General features: G+C 39.9%; 1 long non-coding RNA gene across 1 annotated transcript; it reads left to right on the forward strand.

The window, feature by feature from the left end:
- Positions 1 to 12,842: 12,842 nt before the first annotated feature.
- LOC309606603 lies at positions 12,843 to 19,529 on the forward strand. The gene is made up of 2 exons (XR_014231983.1): positions 12,843 to 15,340; positions 15,649 to 19,529. It is a non-coding gene; the product is annotated as an uncharacterized lncRNA (long non-coding RNA).
- The last annotated feature ends 3,961 nt before the right edge of the window (positions 19,530 to 23,490 follow it).

Genomic DNA, 23,490 nt, shown 5'->3' on the forward strand with positions numbered 1-23,490 from the left:
GTGTATGAGACTATACTAGGTGTCACCTATGGATGGCTGATTTAGGGGTGACATAGTTGTCCTCCCAGAGGTGGCATAATTATTCATATCTTGGTTTTTCCATTCCTTTTTGACTCTAAATGATGCTCTGTTCCATCATATATTTGATTTATTTTAACTTTGGTATGCCTTATAGTTTACTAACTTACTATGTATATTTAACACAGTTCTGTCTGTGTTTCACAAAGTACATGCTTACTCATTTTCTATATATAAAACATCCTAGGAGTTTTGCATTTATCTTCTAAGCTGCTAGTGTACTTAACACTTCTGACTAACACTTCTGACTTTCATCCATCCTTCAGGGAACTGCAAGGAATTCAGTATAGCTGGGGTAGGAAGCTGGAGAGGTAAGTAGAGGAAAGATAATACCCTTTTTTTTTTTGGCCATATTAGAGATACTAGATTTTATCCTGGAGAAAACTGTAAAACTGTAAGGAGTGTGAAGAATAGGGAAGAGGTACAGTCCTGTCCAGGAGGGCCAGGTAGAATCTCTTGCCCTAATGCAGGTGATTAATAATGAGGTCTTCGATCTACTAAGACAGTGGCTCTGTGGAGTGAGATGTGATTCCCTTGCCCTCAAGACATTTGGTAATGTCTGGAGACATTTTTGGTTATTCCAACTAGAGGGTGCTACTGATAATCTAGTGGGGTGAGGACAGGGAAACTGCTAAACATCCTACAGTGGACAAGAGAACCCTTCACAACAAAGAACTACCTGGTTCAAAATTGCAGTGGTGCCAAGATTGAGAAACCCTGAACTAAGGGAATTAAGAAAGCAAGAGAGGATAGAACTTAAGCAAGCAGATTTAGTTGGATTTTGTAACTGATTAGATATGTATGTGAGGAAGAAGGTGATGTGCACAAGAACCACAAACTAGGAAAAACATGAAGTAACATGAAATGGGTCCCAAGTTTCGGATGAGATGGCCTGGCTCTCCGGAAGGGGTTATGGGAAATGAACGAGGACGGATTCTTAGTAATTGCTTTCCTCCTCCTCCTCTTCTTCTTTTTCTGTAAGCTTTCATATTGAATTTTAGTATGTCACACAGAAGTACACAAGTCATAGCTTGATGAATTTTTATATCCGTATAACCAGTACCCAGGTCAAGAAATTCCACTATCCCAGAAGATTCTTTTAAGTTGCCCTCCCTGCCCCCAGTTATTGTCACCTGTTGCCAAAGGTAACCACCATTCTAACTACTTTTACCATAGACTATTTTTGCCTGTTTTTGGAATTTGGAATTGTACTGAATATACTCTTTCGTGTCTGGCTTCCATGACACAACATTATATCCACCCCTGTTGGGTGTAGCAGTAGTTGTTTGTCATTGCTGAATCGTATTTCTATTACATGAAGGTGAGAACCTGTTATTTTATCCATTTCACTGTTGATAGACATTGGGTTGATTTCATTTGTGGCTTTTACAAATAATGATGCTGTGCACATTCTGTCTTTTAGTGCACGTATATTCCACACTTCGTGTGAACGTATGTAGTGGATATTTAGTGAATAGTGGAATTGTTAGATAAAAGGCAGTGTGTATGTTCAGTGTGAGTAGATACTGCCAAAGAGTTTTCCAAAGTGGTTGCATCAATTTACACTACATTCAGCTCCAATTTATACTCCTAAACATGTTCACCAGCACTTGGGGTTATCAGTTGTTATTGTTGGTTTTTCATTTTAGTTACTCTGGAGGTTGCATAAGTAATTGTTTTCTTTTTTTTTTAAAAATAAATTTATTTATTTATTTGTTTATTTTTGGATGCATTGGGTCTTCGTTGCTACGCGTGGCCTTTCTCTAGTTGTGGCGAGCGGGGGCTACTCTTCGTTGCGGTGCGCGGGCTTCTCATTGCGGAGGCTTCTCTTGTTGCGGAGCACAGGCTCTAGGCGCACGGGCTTCAGTAGTTGTGGCATGCAGGCTCAGTAGTTGTGGCTCGCGGGCTCTAGAGCACCAGCTCAGTAGTTGTGGCGCACGGGCTTAGTTGCTCCGCGGCATGTGGGATCTTCCTGGACCAGGGATCGAACCCGTGTCCCCTGCGTTGGCAGGTGGATTCTCAACCACTGAGCCACGAGGGAAGCCCAGTAATTGTTTTCTAACACTAAGTTACTTCATTGAACCACTTGGGGCACAAAACAACTCTAAGTGGGCTCTGGAATTATATGCCTGGTTCAAATCCTGGATCAGCCACTTATTAGTGGCATAACCTATGGAAGTTACTTTAATAACTTAAACTTCAACTCCTCATCTGTAAAATAGGGATAATATCATCTGCCTTATAGGGTTATTGTGGGGAATAAACATATGCGTGTGTGTGTGTGTGTGTGTGTGTGTGTATGTATGTAGCAAGCATATATACATATACATGTTTGTGTGTATATGTATAATATATAATATATTAAAGTAACCAGTTTTGGCCCAAGATGGAATCGCTCATGCTAAGTAAGTTCCTTGTCAGCAAACCAAAACTTAACAAAGTTTCTATTCTTGGCTCTCCCAAAATAAGGAAGGCCAAGGTAAACCAATCAGTGCTTGCCTGCTCAGCACAAGTTACCTAACCAGGCTCCTAGACTTCCCTTTGCTCCGTATAAGGAAAATACCCTCACTTTAATCAGTCAGCAAATGCCTAGTATGACTTCCCTGTTCTTGCTCCCTTTTACCTGTAAAAGGCTTTCATTCTGTACAGTTCCTCAAAACTTCTCTCAATCTGCTAATCTGTACATGAATCGCTGAATAAAGACAATACAATCTTTATTTTTTGGCCGCACTGTGCAGCTTGCGGGATCTTAGTTCCCTGACTAGGGATTGAACCTGGGCCCCCAGCAGTGGAAGCACAGAGTCCTAACCACTGGACCACCAGGGAATTCCCAACAATAAAATCTTTAAAATGGACTTTGTTGAATTTTGTTCTTTGACAAGTATATATACTAGCAAGAATTATTATAGCTTCCAATCATTGAGAGTTTAGCTATATGCTAGTCAAACAAAATTCAACCTGGTAAATTTGAAGATCTAGTTGGCTTTATTCAAGGGTTTATGAATTGGGCATCATGTCTTCTAACAACTAGAAGGGCATCCCAAGGAGTGGTACAAAATGGAAGATTGTTGTAGGAAGAAGGGTGGGGCAAGGGAGCTATTAGCAAAATAAAAGAAAGGGACATCTTTTGGGGAGTGGGGGGAGGGAGAGAAAGGAATGGCAGAGGTTTTATTATGCAGATTGCCTCTTCTTCCGGGATGGGGGTGGGGGGATGGAGAGGGCCCATTTGACAGATTACCTCAAAGGTGCTGACCGGAAAATTCCAAACTGGTTGATTAAGATTACATTTCTGCAGAATGTTCAACTGCAGTTAGATTAGGTATTAAATCTAGGTTTGACATTGTGGACTTTACCGCAAGTGATGTCATTTTGGGCCTGTAGTTTTATTTTTAACAGTATATATAGTTGTCCCTTCTTATTCATGGCTCTGCATCCATGGATTCAATGAACCTTGGAGTCCTGTAGTATTTACTATTGAAAAAAAAAAAAATCCGTTGTTAAGTGGACCCACGCAGTTCAAACCTCTGTGTATATACATATACCTCTGTGGTATGATCTATGTATGTATATACCTCTGTGGTATTGTTGAAACAAATAGACTGCCAGATATTTCTCCAGCAAAGATGGGTTTCTTTGGGATCAGCAGAGAATTGCAATTCAGGTTCTGCAACCATGGGAGCCACGTGCAAGTCTCTGCACAGCAAGGGGAGGCAATGATTTTATAGAGAGGAAAGGAAGTTGGGAGGGCTGTAGTAAACAAAGAGTCCATGGCTTTTCATTGGCTGAGTCTGTCTTCTTCCTATTGGGGGGGCTCTGCTACCATCTGTGAGAGCGCCCCCTTCTGGTCTCCCAACTCCATTCAATTGAGGTTTCTTTTTATTAATCTTTTACAGTTTATATATATACACACATACCACACCTCCTCCTGTGTGTTTTTCTTTATACTATATACTCCTTTACTTCTGACACCAGATGTGTGGATTTTCCACACACCAAACAATTCCACGACACCAGCTGGTTGTCCTACAATTTAACTCAATTCTTACACTATCTCCCTGGGGATAGTGTGAGATCCCACAGGTTAAGAGTTCAGTCCCACAAGACTGCCCCCTCCCTTCTTCAGACACCAATCATAATTCCAGGTTGTTACCTGTGCTTCTGACCTCCTGGCTATAAATCTGAGGTTTCCATGATCCCCTGGTTCCATTAATTTGCCAGAGCAGCTCACAGAACTCAGGAAAATATTTTACTTACTAGATTACTGCTTCATTAGAAAAGGATATAACTCAGGAATAGCCAGATGGTGATACATAAGGCAAGGCAGGTGAGAATAGGTGCAGAGCCTTTTATGCCCTTTCTGGGGCACACCACTCTCCCAGAAGCTTACCTGAATTCACCAACCTGGGAAGCTCTCTCAACCCAGTCCTTTTGGGGTTTTTTGGAGGCTTCATTAAGCATAACTGATTAAATCATTAACCAGTGGTGATTGAACTCAACCTCCAGCCCCATTCCCCTCTCAGAGGTGGGATGAGGCCTATAGTTCCAACCCTCTACTCACCTAGTTGGTTCCCCCGGCAACCAGCCCCTAGCCTTTGGGGCTTTCCCTTAGTCCCCTCATTAACAAAACTCTGGTGTAGTTGTTAGGAGCTTGTTTACTACTCTTATCAATTAGGGAGTTCTAAGGATTTTGGGAGCTCTGTGCCAGGAAAAGGGACCAAAACCACATAAAAATTTCTTATTGCAGATCACAATATCACAACTATATATATATAGTTGATCTCCTTAAGTAGGTAATGTATATATATGCATATATACCTGCCACAATTAAGCTCTCAATAACTGGTAGCTAAAATTATGTTTGCTACTATTTATAGACTGCCAATTATACATGAGCACTGAGTGAGCAGCTCACACATGTGCTGTCGTTCACGACATGCTGTATTTTAGTCTTGAAAGATGGATATTAAACTGAGAAGTGGAGCTGTTTGAAACTGTACCTCCTGACTTCCCTCTCACCACTTTGTACCCTCCTTCCTTGCAACAATATCGAAGAGTCAGTTGATTTAAAGAAATGTGGTATAGGGAATTTAACTAATGACTGGACAGTAGAACAGATTGAAACTACATTTTTAGCTGTTTCTCATTTTTCCCATTTGAAGCAAAGGTTTCAGACAGTGGTGAGGGTGGCGTGGGCAAGGAGATACAGATCTGTTCACAGCTGCTGCTCCGAGTTCTTGATGTATAAGCAGGAGAGAATTCGGCCTGAATTAAAGCCCCGGGGCTCTTCATTGCCGTCAGAACCATTGATATGTCAATCAACATTCATTTGGGTGTCCACAGTGTGTTTGGCACTGCATCCAGGAAAGAAGCTGATGGTGACAGGAAAGGTTTCAACCATTTTGCTTATGTCTGAGAACGACTCAAATGGTGTCAAGAAAAAGCAGAAACCATTAAAATTTTGTAATTCAACAGCACTTAAAATCAGAAAATATTAGAACAAGAAAAGGATCCAACAGTTCTGTTGCCTAGCATCTTCATTTAGCGGTTGATGAAACTCAGTTCCAAAAACGGTCACGTTATGCGACCAATATAAAAGTGACAAGTAGGAAAGGTTAAACAACCAGTAGATAATCGGGAAAGCTCAAGAATCATACCCAGGTCTTCTAACTCAAAATGCAGGTTTTTCCCACTCTATCAGGTTGCATCTTGATCTATGAGTAAGGATCATATTCTTAGAAAACCAGAAAATATAATATTACATATATCTCTGTTCTTTTGAATTACTCTCTTGAAAAATTATGTGTCAAGCCATTAGAGTCTACTTATTTTGTCTTTTCTGTATTAGCCATTATTTTTTGTTTGTTTTTATAATTTCACTTTATTTTTTTTTTGAAGTGTAGTTGATTTACAATGTTGTGTTAGTTTCAGGTATACAGCAAAGTGATCCTGTTATATACACATATATATATCTATTTTTTTCAGATTATTAGCCGTTATTAATTATAGGGAGAAAAGATACTGATGGCTTTGGGGGGATGCTTTGGCTTGAGGGGGGCTTATTTAGATGAACAGTGTGAACAATTCTAAATATTTTGGGGCTTCCGTGAGAGAACCCTCATTTGGGCCTTTGGGCAGGCCTTTGAAGAGCAATACTACCTAGGAGCCAGCAGAGGGAGAGCAGAACATTGTTTTGCCAATTTTCACCAAGATTCTTCTCACTCTGTTTTACCTTTTGTTCATTTTTTGTACATATTTGATAAATGCCTTGACAGTGGTGAGCTACTGTTTCCTGTACTTTTAAGGAGAACAGAGAATGCCTCTGTCAATGAACTGGCGTTTTTATTTAACTTTACTGGCTGTCATATGAGCTGGGATTTGAAAGTTCTTAAGCATAGTAGGAGTTTTTTGGTGCTTTTCTTCAGAATATTGGGTTAATTAAGTGATTTTAAATATATATAATCAAATCCATTATATAGATTCTCTCACTTCTAATAATTACTTCAGAAAAGATAATTAATAAGGTTTGGAATTATTAATCACTGGAGTTTGCTGTGTAAGAGGATACATGTGTAGTGACTTCAAAGAAAGTTTGAAATGATGACTTTTTATAGCTAGAGTTTCAGAAATAAAATTCACGCGTCAGTTCGAGTAATCACCTACTCATTTTTTCCAGAAATATTTAATAAATTTACACATTCATTATTGCTTTGCTTTTGTATCCTCAGAGTTTGAAGAATCAAACTGAATATGATACACACTTGTCCTCAAGGAGTTCATGAGAGACTGACACAGAAGCAGATCATTGAATATTTTAACGGCAGTATTAGACAACTAGGCATACATATGGGGCAGTAAGGGTGCATAGAATACAGACATTCAACCCAATAAAGGGGGTCTGGATTGTCCCTGGAGGAGGACCACCTGAGCTGTCATAAAGGATGAGTACAAATGTACTCTACTCATTGTGTTCCTTAATCTGTCCTGTTCTCTCTCCTCAGCTTTTCTAGGTGCTTTCCTCCCCCATCCACATGGTTATGGCAAGAAGAGCCATTCAGTTCACTGTTACATTGTGTCCCTAGCCTACAAGTTTTTGTCCGCGAATGGACACCTGAAATATGCTGGGCCAATCAGTGTCCCTCCCTAGAATTTTTCAACACGGGTCCCAGTGAAGCTTGAGAACTGTCAACTGCCTTGTTTTCTGCCTTGTGGTAGTGGAAAAACAACAACAATCTGAGTTACATTGACAACTCACAGGGAGAAGCAGAGATGAGCTGTGGAGAGAATGCATGCTCCCAGCATACAAGCTTCTGGTCCTGTTGTTAACCTACGATAGCTGTGCAGCCACTTCCCTGTCCTGTTGCATGAGACACCCCAGTATTCTTATAATGAATTTCTCTTTTTTTCTCAAGCTAGTTTGAGTTGGCTTGCTTTCCTTTTCTTCTTTCCATAAGAATCCCAGCTTGTATAAAGAGTTACCAAAGCAGAGAGAGGGTGAAGGATGTTTCAGGGGCCTTGGGAGCAAAGGTATAAAAACATTAAAAAAATGGCATGTATACAGAAATATAAATAGTTCAGTATTATTGAAACATATCTTAGCACTCTTTCTCTCTCTCATTTTAAGAGATGAGGTAGGTTATCTGTCATTTTAAGGAGTCAGCTTTACCCTGAAGGCAATGAAGAACCATAGAAAGGTTTACACAGTGGGTGACATAGTCAGATTTGTGGTCTAGGTAGATCGCTCTGGCAGGAGTTTCTTCAACAGTTCTCTCATCTCTGGGCTTGTCATGTGTTTCCTCACCCAGGACCCTAGGGAAAGGGGATGGGACCTGGAGAATGTACTCTCACTAACCAGAACAAACCCTAGGGTCATGACTTTTTATGACTTCATGTAATAGCTGTGTAACAGTCTGTCCTCCCCTCCATTTTGGAAGTACCACTAAAGCAGGGGCAATGTCTACTCTGTTCATCATGAATTCCCAAGGCCTAACTTTGTCCGTGGAACATGTGACTGTTCAATAAGAATTTGCTAATAAATGAGTGAATGAGTAAATAGTGAGGAGGTAATAGTGAGGAGACAACTTCAAGATATATTTTGGAAGTAGATAGGGCTTGATGGGTTTGATAAAACAAGCTACATTTATTGAGCATTTATTATGTATGAAGCAAGAGGCTGAGTGCTTTGCATGCATTACCTTCTTTAATCTTCATGCCAATCCTTTTTGTAATGTGTACCATACCTTTTCCATTTTTGCAGATGGGGGAAAATAAGCTTAAAGAGACTAAGTACTAGGTTGAACTTATGAAACTGCCATCTAATAACTTGCCCAGTATAGTTAATAAATCAGGAGCAAGGACCTGTTCAGTGCTAATCTCTGGGTCACCATGCTATACTACTGCACATAGATGTGAAGGGTAAGGAAGACGTGGGAGTCAAGAATGATTCCCAGGTTTCTATCATAGGTGAATGATGGTGTCTCCAATTGAAGAAGAGAACATAGAGCAGGAGTACTTCTACCAAAGGAGATGACAAATTTGATTCAGGACATAGAGAGGATGAGCCCTGTGGGATGACCACAAGACAATGTCTGTCTACAAGTTAATGTGTATGGGTGTGAAAATGCCTTTGCTGAAGCACTGGATTCATTGGTTATTAAGTTGTCAATAAAATCAAGATATTAAGGGAGGTCTAGCAAGGAAAGTACATTGCGTAAGGTGAGTACTGGGTGAAGGAGAGCACCTTGGGAATTATTACACAGGACCACAGAAGTGATTGGCAAAGAGTTCAGTGCCATGGGAGAAAAAGGAAATAGGGAATTTGGGAAGGAGGAAATAGGAGGGAATGATCAATGGTGTCATGTGCAGTGGAGAGGTCCTGTAAAATATATATTGAAAACTGTCCATTAGGTTTGCCAACGAGGAATTTATTGATGACCTAAATAAGAACAATATCAATAAAGTGGTTGGGCAGAAGCCAGATTACATGTGGTAGAAAAATGATTGGAAAGTACAGCCAAGAAGAATAAATAATCTTTCAAGTATTTTCAGTGAGGAGAAGAAAGAGGCCAGACATTAGGTGAAGATTCTGGGAGAAAAGACCCTATTTTTATTTATTTCTTTTTATTTTAGTCTTTTAGGGAGAGAGAGACAATTGAGTATGTTTATCAGGTGTGAGAAAGAAGCCAGTTGAGAGATTGAAGATACAGGAGAGAATATTGGAGAAAAGGTCTCACAAAAGAGGGAGGAAATGAGAGAGATCTCAGAGATGGAGGAGCGTACCTAGGATAGGAGTTGGGACACCAAACTTCTGAGCTTAAAGGAAAGTAGGTGGTGTTGTATGTGAATGTCTGCCTGGAAGCAGAATATTGAGAGACATCCTGCTTGATGGGTCTGATTCTATTGATGTAACAGGAAGCCAGATTATCTGCTTTGAGTAGGAGCTTTAGAAGAAAATATAGTACTTCCTCAGTGGGGGATTGGTCCCAGGAGCCCCACAGATACCAAAATCCACAGATGCTCAAGTCCCTTATATAAAATGGTGTAGTACAGGCAGCCCTCCCTACTGCGGGTTCCACATCCTCGGGATTCAACCAACTGAGGACACGGAACCCTCAGATATGGAGGGCCCATTGTAAGATAGTCATTGCGCAGTTTGGGAGAGCAAGCTGATCAGAGATGAGTAAAGTTGAAACTCTGAATGAGGGTTCAGCCAAGGTGAGAGATCATATTTGATAAGGGTAACAATTAGTATGGTTTTGAGATATTTTTCTCAGTGCTCAGCTTTCTAGTTGACTGAGGAGTGAATGCAAGACCATCACATTGATACAAAGTTTGGTTTTTACTGGATCAGATATAGTTGAAGGATAGTTGTACAAAGGATGCTGTTGACTGCATATAGCCCCTAGGAGCTTTTTTTTTTTTTTTTTTTTTCAAATTAATAAACAGTCTTTTTAATTACTTATTTAAATATGCAGGTTTAGGTCATTCAGAGTTAGTTGGTTTTGATATTCAGCTGTCATATTTATAATTCAAACACATGAGGTTGAGTTTTTGGAGATGTTCCAGTCCAAATTTGAGTCCATATGTGAGTCATCAGTATAGTATTTTTCTTTGGTTCCTTTTTCTCTGGGAACTTAACTCCTCAAGTCCTGGATGTACTGTTTCTCTGGCTCAGTGAGATTACCACAGCTTTAGGCCACCTTCTTCCATATTATCATGCCCCATGATTTGAATTGGTAAATGCCAGTTCTGAAGGCTGGGAAGTCCAAGATGAGGGTCCCAGCATGGTTCAGTTTTGGTAAGGGCCCACTTTCTGGTTCAGAGCCAGTGCCTTCTCGCTGTGTTCTTACGCGGTATAAAGGGGCTAGAGGCTGTAGGGCAGAAGGCAGTCTTTGACTTGTGTGAGGCAGAAAGTTATAACTTAGGTCCCTGCATACAGGTAGGACCTTGGAATTGCTGTCTCTCAATGAAAGGGGAATTAGAAAAGGTAAACACTAAAACCAAAAAGTAAAGAAAATTCACCTGAGAAATGAAAGCTCTAAGCTTTTTCCATATGTAGATGTTAAGTCTCATTTGACAGTCTTCCTAGGATTTTAATGTGAACACTAATCTTTCGTACCAGTGAAATCCTAGAGTGTCCAGCAAAAGCAAAACTCTCCGTAGCAACACTTCTTAGAAGCAGTCCAGGGCAGTAAAGAACTCCCATGAAGAGTTAGTGATTAAAATGTATAAATCATAGAGGAAAATAATTCATGAGAGAGAATAATTAGACATGATGAAGAGGAATATTAGGACTTTAAGAACTTGATAAAATACAACAATCTGAAACATACTGTAGAGTAACCCTGCTTAATATTATTAAAGTGCTCAAAGGAGTAAAAACCAAAAGGAAAGAGTAGGATATTGTGATATTAGAATAGAATATATGAAGTTGAAAAACAGTTGAAAAAACTCTTAAAAATGAAATCATTGAAATTAAAAACTCAATAGAAGGGTTAAACAGTAGATATGTCATAGGAAAAATGAGAATTACTGAATTGGAGAAAGAGTTGAGAAAATTAATCAAAATGCAGCAAAGATAAGTAAAGACATGAAAAATAGGAAAAAAGGTGAAGACATAGAGGATAGACTGAACGGGTGAGCATATGTCTAATATGATGAGAGTTCTAGAGAAGAAGAAGAGAGCATGAAGGAGAGGCAGTATATAAAGAAATTTCCGTAATTGAATGTGTGTTGGTTTTTTTCAGTCTGACAATCTTTGTTTTTCTATTGCAGTATATATTGTTTCTGTAATTAATATAATTACTGATATAATTGGATATGTATTAACCATTATACTATCTCTTTCCTTTTTGTCTTGTTTGTTCTATGTTCCTTTTTCCCTCCTTTGTTGGATTAATCAAGTGTTTTTTATTATCTCTTCCCTTTATCAGCATGAAAAGTATGCATTCTATTTAAAGCTGTGCTGCCCAATACAGGGATCATTAGGTACTTGTGGCTATTTAAATTCAAATAGGAATGTCAATTATTTAAAATAAAATAAATTCAGTTTTCGTGTCAGGTACTCACCAGTCACATAAGTGCAACCACTACTGTATTGGATGTCACATATATGGAACATTTCCATCATTGCAGAAAGTTCTGTTGGACAGCAGTGATCTAGATAATCTGAAGGTCTCTTTATATCATCTGGGTTTTCTCTTTTTCTTATTTCTTGGTATGCCTTGTCATATTTCATTAAATGATGGACATTGTATATGAAAAAATTGCATCGGTTCCTGATTTTATCTTCCCTCAGAAAGGGCTCACCCTGTTCTCTGCCAGGAAGCTAGGGTTGGGGGGAGGGTGGGTCAGATCACTTTAATGTGATCAACAACTGAGTTGCCGTGAATCATCTGTGTTGTATTTTTTATTAAGACAAATATCCAACTGATTTGCCCCCAGTCTTGTGGACATAGCCCTCCAAGGGTCTTAACTGAGAGGCTGTGGGTGTTTATTAGGGCCCCTTCTTTTTGCTGGGTCATATGCTCTTACTTTTATTTCCTTGGCACTGTTAGGCCATTGTAAACTCCCCTATGCTTTCATTGGCATTTTCCTTAGATTCTTACCCTCTTGCTTTGTGTATCTTAAAAAGTCGGCTCTGTGTCATGCTTGCTTCTCCCCCTATCCCTGTTGTCTTTGGACTCCACTTTTTGTGTTTTCTGTCCAGAAACTCTTTCAGCTGCTTTGCCTCTTAAGAACACACTCTGCTCAGATTCTTAGCCTTTTAGCCAGCACTAAGAATTAAGAAATTCCCCAATGGGAAACTTACAGGCTTACCTCTCTCTCTTCACTTTTCTTTAGGATCTTGGCCCTTCAGTCCTGGTTGCCTCAGCAGCTCTCAATGCTTTCAAACAGAGATTTTTTTTTTAAAGTGTTGTTCCTTCTAGTTTTTCTTGATGCAAGAATTCACTGGTTTGCTACAAGTTATGCTATTAGAGCTGGAAATAGAATCCCTTCCCTTTCACTTGCATTCACAGTTAATCCTCATGCAACTCTACTTATATTGACAGGAGAGTCGCTTTATTATAAGCATTATTTTGTATAGTTATGTGTCTTTCTATGGTACCAATATAACGGCTACTGTGCTTGTATCTGTAAGCCCTTAATGAAATATTGGGGATATACTGGAAAAACTCATATGATTTAATGAGGATTTTATTTTTTGGCAAACTTCGGAGAGCTATAATAACAAGTACCATTTATCAACCGCTTGTCAGATGTCTTGTGTATTAGATATATGTTGCTTCTAATTATTTTTTTAAATTTATTTTTGGTTGTGCCGGGTCTTAGTTGCGGCAGGTGGGCTCCTTAGTTGTGGCTCGCCAGCTCCTTTAGTTGCAGCACGTGTGCTCCTTGGTTGCAGCCGGTGGGCTCCTTTGTTGCGGTTCACGGGCTCCTTAGTTGTGGCATGCAAACTCAGTTGCAGCATGCATGTGAGATCTAGTTCCCTGACCACGGATCAAACCTGCGTCTACTGCATTGGAAGGTGGATTCTTAACCACTGCACCACCAGGGAAGTCCCTGTTGCTTCTAATTATTAACAGTAATTCTGTAACATATATATTATTGTCCAACTTTACTGTTAAGAGAACCAGGGCTCAGAATGGTTAAATAACTTCCCCTTGGCAAATCCAGGTCTAACTGACTTTAAATTCCTCAGCGTCATTTCCCACCTATTCTTGAGAATGTAGCAAAAGCTTAGGAAGACTCTGTTTTTCACATCCCCTCACACTTAGCTGTAGTCACTTGCTGTAATCCAATCCAGCCTTTCTAGGTGATATCCCAAAGAAATAAAAATAGAAATAGTGACAACAGGCCATGCGTATTGTTCTGAGAGCCTCCAAAATCATTTTAATGAGCTAAACCCACGAGTATAAGTAATAGTCTAGTAACCACCAGCATGTTCTCTGCTTCAGGCAGTTTAACAGGTGGATATAGATGGGAAAATCACAGATGAGGACTCTTTTCATTTAAATAAATTAGCAATGCTATGGCATTCATTATCTATAGTAGCTATTTTAAGCTTAGAGTACCAAGCAGAGCCAAGTAGGAGATGCTGGGCATTATCTTTTGTTTTACCTGCTGGGTTGGAAGAAAATTCTGTGACCCCAGCACTGAAAAGCAGACAGGACTTGAAAACTTTTCTTCCTAGCTCCTTGCTTATGTGCAGATTCTAAACTCCCCATTGCTTGTCTTCTTACTCCCAGCCTCCTTCTACAGTGCTCTGCATATTAATCCCATTCTTTGTGATGTTTTACTCTAATCTGAAATAGAATGTTGGAAATTAAATTATGGTTGTGGATACCTTGTAGTTCCTAAGTCAGATGTTAGCAAAGTGATAGTTGAGGAATGATTCTATCTTATTGAGAACCAGAGGGTTTGTTTTAGACTGTAACTCTGTCTAAAAACATTTGGAAATGGGTGAGTCCAGGTATTACAAGAAAGAATCTGATTTTATGAATGGCTTATTACAAACATATTCATAGTTCAGAGAATGATATAGAACATTTTCCTGTTGCCGTTGGGTTACCTTTCAGTCCAAACAGAACAATCATCAGATGGGCGCCAAGAAATACCCTCTTTTTCATTCTGTTGCCCTCTGTCCTTTTATTGCCTCCGTCCCCTCCCTTTTCCCCACCCCCTGCTGGGTTCTGGTAAATTTTGCTGCCCCAGAACACCTATTTCAGGCTCCATCTTTGGATGGCAATGGTGAACCCTTATTTTCTTAAATGGACCACCCATAAGGCAAACAAATTTTTCTTTAGAATCACAAGTTAATCTTAGAGCACTCACACAGTTGCTTTTTTTTAATATATATTTTTGGCCACACTGTGCGGCATGTGGGATCTTAGTTCCCTGACCAGGGATCGAACCTGCACCCCCTGCATTGGAAGGTGGAGTCTTAACCACTGGAACGCTGGAGAAGTCCCATCGTAATTGCATTTTTATGGGAGAAGTTCCTCTGTGCATCAGAGATGAGAGTAGAAAGTGATGGGGTAAAGGAAACAGAGGCCCCCGTGCTGTAGGATTATTAATAAAGAGAGTAGGATGGCATGACTAATGAGAGAAGTGCTAAGATATTCAGCTTTTAGCAGCCTGATTTTGTTGTTTTCATTATAGTTGCTCTTTGACCAGCAGCTGTGTGGCCTCTTAGAATTCAGCCAAGACTTGGGACCCTGATGCAGATTTCTGGCATTTTCTCTGTTTAGTTCCCTTTTCTCTGGTATTCTGCCTCAGAAATCTCAGCTGCTTAGCCTCCCAAACCCTCATCTCTGTCTCCCTGGCTCTGTAGATGAGCCTTCTCTGCATGGCTTACACCGCCCTGCTTTGCAGCCTGGACACGTCCTCTGGGCAGAAATTGGCTAAACATAATGGATCACAGTCCTGCCCTACCTGTTGTCTAAAGTCTGAAAACAGTTCTTTCATAAAGTTTGTCCAGTTTTCTGTTTGTTCATGGTGAAATGTCTAGCATCAGTTAGTTACTCCATCAGGAGCAGAAGAGGATGACCATGCTTTCCCAGAAGTTTATAGCAATCCTCTCCTAAGCCAGAATTAGATTTTCATACTCATTCCTGAACCAATCACTAGAAAGGGGTCTATGATTATCATCTTTGATGCAATCTATTGAGAGTCCACTCATGGAATTGAGGTTGGCAAACTTTCTTAAGGCCGCATTTCAGAAAGAGTACATATCAAAGGACTAAGAGAGAATTTGGGGGGGCAAGTTAAATGTTTCTTTTTTTAAAAAATTAATTAATTTATTTTTTGGCTGTGTTGGGTCTTCGTTTCTGTGCGAGGGCTTTCCCTAGTTGTGGCGAGCGGGGGCCACTCTTCATCGCGGTGCGCGGGCCTCTCACTGTCGCGGCCTCTCTTGTTGCGGAGCACAGGCTCCAGACGCGCAGGCTCAGTAGTTGTGACTCACGGGCCCAGTTGCTCCGCGGCATGTGGGATCTTCCCAGACTAGGGCTCGAAACCGTGTCCCCTGCATTGGCAGGCAGATTCTCAACCACTGCGCCACCAGGGAAGCCCAAGTTAAATGTTTTATATCTTGATAGTAATGATCAACTTGATGCCTTCAAAACTCATCAAATTGTAAACCTAAAATTGGTGAATTTTACTGCAGTTAAATTAACCTCTATAAAATCAATTTAAAAGTGGTTATTGCTTGCTTTTGTTGTAATATACAGAAAACTATATTTTAAAAAGTACAAATATCAACAGAAAAAGGAGCCTGAGCCCCAGTCTCTCAACCTCACAGGGAGCATTGTACGAGGTAATATTTTAACTATAGAATTACTAATAGCCAGAGATAGAGAATCTTCCTGGGTCAGAATCCTTGAGAGCTTTTTTTCTTGCATTCTTTCTCTTATTTTTTTTTTCTGGTCACTGTCATCTCTCAGGTAGCCAGTTTCTTTCTCCACACCCCACTTGAAGAGAAAGTGCTTTCCTCTCTCTTTAATGGAATGGCCTCTTTTTCCTTATAAGAACCCATCCTCCTTGGCCTTCCTTAATAGCCTGCAGACTGAAACAACAGAGAGCAGTGTCTCTGTTTATCCTCCCAGAGAAATCATTTTTTCCTTAGTACCAGAAGTGTCTTATCCTTATTTTATTTGGGACCATTGGTGAAAGAAGTCATCAACTTTGGAGTTGCTGCCCTGAGGCAGATACTAGTGGTTGTCTACGGAGCAGCCATCTGTCTTTCTCCTACTTAGAACTCTGAATCTGTTCCAGTATCCACCGCACTCTCATGGAGCCCACGTGACTCAGGGGAAGTTGATCTCATCCTCTTTCCACGTAGCATGAGCTCAATAAGTCTTTATTGAATGAATTGCATTGATTAAACTTTAACTTCTCATTTGATCTCCTGTGTCCCCTAGTAGATTTAGGGTTGTTTCATTTACTAGGTAGTGTTGGCATGGTGTCTGAGGCCTGGATACAGGGCCTCTGAAAATGTAAGAGACCTGAAAAAAAACAAAAAACCAACATGGGGCTTTGTATTAGTAAGCATTGGTTAGATTATGCTACAACAACAATTATTTCCCAAGTCCTTAGTGGCTCAATACAAAAAGCTTTATTTCTAGCTTATGTTACACGTTCATTGCAGGTTAATGGTGAGGGAAGGGGCATTCTGGGCTCTACAAAGTCACTCAGGAACCCAGGCTGATAGAACCTCCACCGTCTTTTAGCTGCCCCATCTAGAAAACCCAGACTTCCTGATTGCCAAGGCAGAGACAGGGAGTCTGAATAATCGAGGCTTTTCTCTGCCCATCACTTCCCTTTCATTGGGCAGGACTAATCACATGGCTTTGCTCAACTGTAGGGACTGAGAAGTAGAGCTTTCTATTTGCCCAGAGGTAAGGAGGGTCAGATATTGGTGAGTATTATTATCATGTCTCCCAAAATTCCAAAATGTGAAAATAAAACTAAAAATCCAAATTCATAAATTTAAATTAATAAAAAAGTCCAAAGTTTAAAAATGAAGAAAATCTGAATTAATAATTAAATATTGACTTCATTATTTAGTTGGGTATTCATAAATATTTCATTGCTTTTGAAAAGTTTATTTCTTAATTTTGAAGTCCTCGATAAGCATAATTTCTATAAAATCATAACAATTCGTGAATTATATGTGCTATTTGTATCTCATGATGCCACACAAAAAATTGTAAGACTGCTTTCATAACTTTTACTGGTACATTTAAAATGCTCGATATGATGTATGATATGGTCTCCAAAATTAAGAAATCCCAAGACAGTCTTTGAATGGCCCTTAGTAGACAGGAATTCCATGAGGGCATGGTCTTTCTTGCTTGGCATTTTATCCCTGGGGTCCTGACATAGTGGAGGACCTTGTAAATATTGATACTTGTTAAACTACTGAACAAATAGATAAAATAATTGTTTCCACATTTGAGGAAGTTATAATCTTAGCGAAGAAACTGACAAGTAAAAATATTCAATACATTTCTGTAAATGTTCTCAGTCAGAGTCTCAGTTGGAAAGAGCTGGAACACACAAAAATTGAATGATTAGAGGAGAACTTAATGGAGATGTGGATAGGTCTAAGGGAAAGGGGAAGAAGCAGGAGCTGGAGAGAGGGACGCCTACAGCAAAGGTGGCTTTAGGTCAAGAGAGGGAGTCAGCTAGCCTGCAGCAACCTTTTCTGGGTCAGATAGAGAAAGTGAGGTGGATAAGTCCGAGCCAGGCAGAGGGAATAATATTTAGCAAGACACGGGGGTGTGAATAGGCCTCAAGTGTTGAAGCAGTGGTGAGAAGCACAGCATGTTGAGAGCAGGCTGGGCAGGAAGGGTCTGGAGTGGAGGGTGAGCTAGAGAAGCAGATGGGAGCTGTACTGTGAAGGGCCCATGGAAACGGGATGTTCCTCTGTTGACATAATACGTAGGAGACCAAGCCCTCTGAAGCATTCCTTCAGTCCCTGGACCCAACATCCTGGGCCTAGAGATGCAGTTTCTCACATGCTCCCACTAACTTGCCAGAGCTGCCTTGGCACAGCAGTGCTTTGGCTGCTTTAAGGCTCTGACTTATCCACTGTGCTTTGTCAGGATGGGCTTCCCAGGAGTTGCTGCCGATTGGCTGTGGCACCCACTCCAGCCAGGTGCAGACAGTTATCAGTGCCATCAACAGGTGCAAGAGCAGTGGTAGGGAGTTTGAGTTTGCTCCCCAGGATCCATCCAAAAGCCAGGAAGCCAAATGCAGGCATCCTACACGTGTGTGGGTAATGGGAGGGTAGCTGTGCAAATGAAGCTACAGATGCCCCTTTTAGTGCCTGCAGACTTTAGCTTCTGACCTCTAGTCTTGCATTCCTGGACTGTCCACGTGCCCAGATATCTCATTCGGAACCTTTCGAGTTCTCCCATGGTCCTGCTGGTCTGCTTCATGGTTGATTTCCGGCTCATTTTCTCTTTAGCTCCTAACATGATTGCCACCTGGGAAGTCTTCTCTGGTTCAATTAAACTACCATAGGCCCTACTTGCACTAAGCTTTACTTAGAAGGATAGAGGTCAGGAAAAATAGCATGCCAGCAGGACGGGCAAATGTTTCTCTACAGTGGGAGTAGTCTTTGCAGCAATCCCTACAGTCATCCAGGAGCCAGTCTTTTTTGCACCCCGACCAAAGTTTTAGTTCAGGTGTGAAAAGAGGTGGTCCAGCTGGGTAAGTACAATATGCACCCTGGCTTAGAAACCCTGTTTCCCCAGTATGTTCCTGCAAGGGACGTGTTTAGTTACAAGAATTGTCACTTTCAAGGATTCCAAAGCTATAGATTCCAACGGAGAATTTGTAGTTCACATATATAACTTTAAATCCAGATGCTACTTATCAATCCAGGGTTGTTTTTACCACAAGCACTGTTGCTTAGTGACACAACTGCTCTTCTACCTTTATCAGATTTTTAGGGAAACAGTGCTAAAATATTAACCCAAGGGCATATTTGTAGGAAAAGGGAAAGGGTGTTGTTAACCCTTTACCCAGGGGAAGTTTCATTGAGAAGATATGATTTGAGCAAAGACTTGAAGGAATCTTCTCCATAGCTCTGATCACTATCTGATATATTGTATATTTTACTTATTTATTGTCTGTTTCCTCATTAGAATGTAAGTTCCTCAATGGCAAGTACTTTTGCTTGTCTTGTTCACTCTTATATCCCCAGTGTGGGACAAATACTAGGCACATGCTTAATTTTTGACTGAATAAATGGCATGTTTAATAGTAGCCAGTTGAATTTCAACTAACCTATTTTTTTTTTTTTTTCCTCCTGATACAGTGTTGTTTTTGTTGTTTGCTTTGGGTGCAAGCCTGTTTTTTTTTTTTTTTTTTCCCCATGCATGTCTTCTCAATTATGGAAAATTCCAACCATATAAAAGTAAAGAGTATAATTAAGCCCTATATAGCTATCATCCATCTTCAGGGAATATGAGCTCATGATCAGTCTTATCTATTTCCCCATCCTTATCACCACCCTGGTCCACAAATTATTTTGAAGCAAATCCAAGACATCATATCATTTCAGTATGTATCTTTAAGATACATACTGGTCCACAAATTATTTTGAAGCAAATCCAAGACATCATATCATTTCAGTATGTATCTTTAAGAGACTCTTAAAATACAGAGTTACAATATCATTATCATGCTGCAAAAAAATGAGCTGTTAACTCCATAATGTCAGCACAGAAAAAAAAAAAAGGAATATTTCCATAATGTCCACAGATATCCAGTCACTGTTTAAGCTTTCCCAGTTGACTCACATTTATTTAACAGTTTGTTCAAATCAGAATACAAAGAAGATCTTTATATTGCAACTTGGTGAATGTATCACTTATCTATTGTTAAATATTGCCTTTAGCAAAACACACATTACTTCTCAGGACAAACAAACAAGAATTTATGGCTAATGTATCTGGGGTCAGCTTGCAGGTTCTGATGATCTTATCTGGGCTATTTGTGTATCTGGGTTTGGCTGGCTGTTGGCTACGTGGTGTCTTGGATGATTTGACGTAGATCCACATGTCTGTCATCCAGTAGGCTATCTCAAGCACGTTCTCATAATGATGGCAAAGGAGTGAGAGAGCAAAGAAGTAACAGGCAAGTTTCTTGAGGTTTTGGCTTAAACATGGCACACAATCACTTCACATTCTTTTGGGCAAAGCAAGTGATATTGCCAAGTCAGTGTCAGATTGGAAAGCACTACAAAGTTATATTGCATAGGATGGGGTGAAGAATGGGATAATTTTTGTAAACTACTACTGTGGATATATCATGTAAGTCTCTTTTAATCTATTGGTGGCCCCTCCTTTATCTCTATCTTTCTTGTTGCAACTTATTTATTGAAGAAAATGCTGGTTTGTTTTTTGCCCTGAGGAGTCTGATTTTTCTGATTTTTATTCTTACAGTGTTATTAAACACGTTTCTCTACCTCTGTATTCCCCATAGACTGTAGTTAAATCTGAAGAGGTGATCAGATTCAGGTCTGATAATTTTTTCTTTTTTGCCAAAGATATGTTGTAGAGTGTGTTGTATACTGCTAATAGGAAACACATGCTATTTAGTTGTCTCTCTTTCTGTGATCTTTGCCTAATTCCATTATTTCATTAAGAGGAGCAGAATGGTGATATTATAATCCTATCATTTCTTCTTCATTTTTTAGGTGGAATACCCTATAAAGAAAACCCTTTCCCCGCAACAATTATTAGATTTCTCTGAGATACAAATGAGATAGGAAAGGCAGGGCAAATGAGTCAAGGGTGTGGACAGAGGGGAGGAAGTTGTCTAGTGAAAATCACACTGTTATCGGAAGGGAAAGAGATGTCAGACAAAGTAAAATAGCAGGTGTCCACTCTGCCAGGAGAGGGAGTTATTTGGTCCAAAGACAACCAGTATGGCTATTATTACAGGGATGTTCATTAACTATGCCATTGAACATATGAATCATGTAGCAAGCACATTTTAAAAAAATTCCATTTGTGTCAATCAACAATATGATGGTTTGGTTTTCTATTTTAATCTGCGTCCTGAATTTTCAGTTATAGTTGTCTTACAGATGAACTTCTTTTGAGTTCATTTGAGTCTTTTGAATGTGATTAGTGAGAGCCAGCCTTCTCAACTCAAATCTGCTCCCAGAGTTTAATACCAGACGGAGTAAGGATTAGATTCTGAACTATGGTAAATTCTTCAAAGTAATACCACTCTGGGAGGGCTCATTTTACTATAACCTCCTTTCCATTTGGCTCCTTCAACCTTCAATGGTGTTAGAATGGTGTATTTCCTAATAAAAATGGATACACTGGCTTTTTGATTAACAAATCAGATTCTATCAGTAAATTTGTAACTTTCAGGGTGAGTTGGTTCTCTAGAACCTAAACATTTCTGTGTGAACTGTTAAAATAAAGGCCATCAAAACTGAGGACCTTATTCCATTCACCAACTTATTATTATGAGAACTTCATGAGTGGTTAGCCAGCTCCTCTCCTTAAAATCTAAAAATAAAAACAAAACAAACAAAAAATGTATGATGTTTTCTGCTTACAGGATATGTATAAACAAGAAATACAAAATGTAATAAAATTTAGTGAAACTTTCTGGAACATCACCCAAGAACTCATGGTTACGAGATTCAGTGGTCAGTCTTCTTAGCTCTTAGTGGCTTCCGTACACGTGATCTCTTTCTTGAAAGAATTCATGTGGCTTCCAGGGTAATCTACTCTCATGGTTTTCCTTCTACTTGGAAGACTGTTGGCTTTCATTTGCTTTTGTGGGATTGTCCTCATCTTCTTGACCTCTAAATGTTGGGGTTCCTCAGGGTCAGTCCTCATACCTCTTTTATTCTGTCTATGCTTATTCCTTTGGTGATTTAATTTAGTCCCTTAGTTGAAATACCACCCGTATGAGTTTCAAATTCACATTTCCAGTGCTGATCTCTTTTCTGAACTCCAGGCTTTTATATGAAACTGTTGACATCTCTACTTGGATATCTAACAGAGTTCTTAACTCTAACGTGTCTTAAACCAGATTCTTGATTTCTACTTTATTGTCACCCTCTTCCCACCAAAAAAGGAAAGTAAACAAGAAAAGCTGCTCTTAGTGCAGTAGGGGTTGTGAGTACATATTCATTGACTAGCTGTGTAACCTTAGACAGGTTGCTAAAAATTCCTGTGCCTTAGTTTCCTTATTAGTGAAGATTAAATGAAATAAGGTATGTGAGGATTAAGTGAATTAATATATGTAAAGCATTTGGAAAAGTGCCTGGTACCTACTAGGAATCATTTAAGAGTTAACTATTAGTTATTATTAATGTTGTTGTTGTCATTATCTTGGTAAATGACATCTCCATTTAGCTGCTTGCTCAGGCCAAATACTTTGGAGTCATCCTTGATTCTTCCTTCTCATACCCTGTATGAAACTGATCAGCAGTTTCCTTTGGCTCTACTTTCAAGTATGTTCTAAATCCTGCCACTTTCCACTACTTCCATGGCTACAAGCCATCATCATCTCTTGCCTGACAAGAACCTCCTCATGGTCTCCCCGTTTCTCTTCTTGCCTGTGTGTTGATTAATTTTATGTGTCGACCTGATTGGGCCAGGGGTGTCTGGATATTTAGTCAAACATCATTCTGGGTGTGTCTGTGAGGATGTTTTGGATGAGATTAACATTAACATTGGTAGACTGAGTAAAGCAGATTGCCCTCCCTAATGAGGGTGGTCCTTATCCAGTTAGTTAAAGGCCTGACTAGAATAAAAAGTAGACCTTCCTGTGAGTAAGAGGGAACTCCTTCTGCTGACTCTCTTGAGCTGGGACATTTGCTTTTTTTTCCTGCTTTCAGATTGGAACTGACAAATCGGCTCTTCTTGGGTCTTGAGCCTGCCAGCTTTTGGACTAGAACTTACACCATCAGCTCTTCTGGTTCTCACAGCCTTCAGACTTAGACTGGAACTGTACCACCTGTTCTGCTGGGTCTCCATTCAGCTTGCTGACTTATATCTTGAGAATTCTCAGCCTCCATAATCATGTCAGTAAATTCCTTATAATGAATTGATCTCTCTACTCTCTCTCTCTCTCTTCTATTGGTTCCATTTCTCTGGAGAACCCTGGCTAGTACACTCCATAAGTCTATCCTCTCAAAGCAGCCAGAGGAATCCTTTAAGAAAATAAATCTGATCACATCAGTTTCCTGCTCAAGATACTCCAGTGGCTTTTCCTGATGCTTGGAGTAAAATTCTAAGTTACTTCCTTGAAGGCCCTGCATGATCTGGCCCTGGCTTATTCCCTGATGCCACCTTATGTCTCATTTACTACACTCTGCATTGTCCACCACAGTCCTGTCATGCTGGCTTCCTTGCTGTTCCTTGAACACACAAA

This window comes from Balaenoptera borealis, assembly GCF_965194805.1.
Source record: "Balaenoptera borealis genome assembly, chromosome: 11".
NCBI classification, from domain to species: domain Eukaryota; kingdom Metazoa; phylum Chordata; class Mammalia; order Artiodactyla; family Balaenopteridae; genus Balaenoptera; species Balaenoptera borealis.